This window comes from Bos indicus x Bos taurus, chromosome 10 (genome assembly GCF_003369695.1).
Source record: "Bos indicus x Bos taurus breed Angus x Brahman F1 hybrid chromosome 10, Bos_hybrid_MaternalHap_v2.0, whole genome shotgun sequence".
Taxonomy (NCBI): domain Eukaryota; kingdom Metazoa; phylum Chordata; class Mammalia; order Artiodactyla; family Bovidae; genus Bos; species Bos indicus x Bos taurus.
Genome location: NC_040085.1, coordinates 26,089,211 through 26,091,557, shown reverse-complemented (window position 1 = coordinate 26,091,557; position 2,347 = coordinate 26,089,211). Strand labels below are relative to the sequence as shown.

General features: G+C 38.4%; 1 non-coding gene across 1 annotated transcript; it reads left to right on the top strand.

The window, feature by feature from the left end:
* Positions 1 to 1,799: 1,799 nt before the first annotated feature.
* LOC113900524 lies at positions 1,800 to 1,999 on the top strand. Its single transcript, XR_003513164.1, has one exon. It is a non-coding gene; the product is annotated as a small nucleolar RNA SNORA74 (small nucleolar RNA).
* The last annotated feature ends 348 nt before the right edge of the window (positions 2,000 to 2,347 follow it).

Genomic DNA, 2,347 nt, shown 5'->3' with positions numbered 1-2,347 from the left:
ACTGGGAGAAATTCTGGAAATTAAAATTTCCATTCAATATAAAAATCCTAAGATATTGGCTTACTTAGCTCTTTTTTCCTAGAAATATTAAAGCACAGTCTAAATGATCATGTATCAGAATATTACATAAAGGAAATTTTATGTTGTATAAAGATTGTGTGACCATTTATTTAAAATCTAAAGATTTTTTAATCCCAGCATCCTATAATTCAGTTGTATTTTATCTTTCTTAATTCTTCATTATTTTCCACATTCTTCATATATCCTGTCAAGAAGTGCATCTATTCCTTTACTGCTTTATTTCAGTGTAGGCACTTGTTATAGGAACTAAATGAATGTCCTCTTCACCTTCACGGCTAGAAAGTTTTAAACCTTATTGCAGATTCGGTTTCAAATACCCATTACAAGCAAATCTGAGTTTTGGATGAACCTGATAAGATGGATGTTGTCCAAAGAAATCAAATATGATCTCCTTTGCATGTGATGGGGCAGGTGGTGTCTCAGAGGCCTGCTCTTGGGCAATGATTTGGATTTGGAGCCAAAGCAGGCGGAGACAATTAGCAGAGGCAAATCTTAGGGGTTTCCAAGGTCAGTACACAAGGTAAACAGTCTGGGAGTAGCTGCCAAAGCCAAATGGAACAAAACAAGGAGGGTGAACCATTCTCAAAGCCAAGAGGGAAGAAAGCAAGAGCAGATAATTTCTGAAACGGCTTCCAGCAATGGAATAAAGACCAGAGTGGAGAACTTCTCCAATCTGGATTTCAGATTATGTCATATCCGCAACCTTAGGAACTGTGGTAATGGCTGGGAGAGGCAGACACCAGAGTGCACAGTAAATTGATACTATCAGGTAACATTAATTTATTAAAAAATATTTAATGAATGTGTCTTAGGCACTTTGCTAAATACAGTGAGAAAAAAAAAGTATAGATTTTGTCTCAAAGAGCTTAGTTTCTAAAGGAAACTAAAGGAAAGTGTGAAAATAGATGTCATTCCTAAATTAATTGGTAAGAGAAAAAAGGATTTAGTATTGCCTGAGTGTGTAAATAGGCAAGTAGGCAAATATGGAGAAGGCAATGGCACCCCACTCCAGTACTCTTGCCTGGAAAATCCCACGGAAGGAGGAGCCTGGTAGGCTGCAGTCCCTGGGGTCGCTGGGAGTCGGACACGACTGAGTGACTTCACTTTCACTTTCACTTTCACTTTCATGCATTGGAGAAGGAAATGGCAACCCACTCCAGTGTTCTTGCCTGGAGAATCCCAGGGATGGGGGAGCCTGGTGGGCTGCAGTCTATGGGGTCGCACAGAGTTGGACACGACTGAAGCAACTTAGCAGCAGCAGCAGCAGGCAAATATGGGGGAAGAATGCAAATAATTTGGGAAAAAAATTTCTAAAAGATGTTGCATCATTTTAAACTTTCTAGTTCAGTATAATTCTACTCTTAAAATGAATTTAATTTATGAAAGCAAATGCACTAAGTAATAATTCAAAAGCATTAGTGTGAGAAGAGCACTGGCAACCAATCCATGCCCTCTGTGTGAAGTTTCTAAAGATCAGAGTGGTTGAAGGACTTGTCCAAATCACAGAGCAGTTCTATTTGTGGGAGTTCTATTTGTCTGATTAATAGTCATTCTCAGGAAATGATTGTTCATGTAAGTCTATATTAACTAGTGGTAAACCACTTTTTGTTAAGCATTTTTATATCCTCATTAAATTGCACATGACATAGTTGTTCAATGGCTGAAAGCACCATGACTGATAAACTTACTCAAACTGATGCATGAAAATTTATACATCATCCAGCAGTTGTCAGCTATCCAGGCTAGCGTGATGCCTCAGATGGTGTTACACTGTTGGAAGAGCAAGCACTGCCTTTATTGAGGTCTGACTTCAGCACTGTCTTGGTGTTGTGGCTGAGTACCTCTGGGCAGTGTTTTGCACCTCTGAGAGTGGAGTAACTCCTCCTGTAGAGTTGGTCCTAGAAAAAAAGAAAAAAAAAAAAAAAGAAAGAAAATTTATACAACCCCCAAACCATGTGTGGCTGAGTGATGTACATGCTAACGCTGTGTGAAAATGCATTTTGGATTCTATATTATTTCTTCTGGTTGTTCCCTCTGATGTAGTATTAGAACATGCTTAATTACAAATACTATATCATTCTAATCAAACACTGGTATGGATCATGATAGCCAACTCCTTTCTACTGCCTTTACACCATGTTGTTAAGGGTTCTACTGTGACTCAGTACTAATGCCACACAATGATGCTGAAGCTTTCATTCATCTGCGATGCTCTTTACATATCTTTTTAAGAATCACTGGGGAACTAAAAATGAAAAATATGATC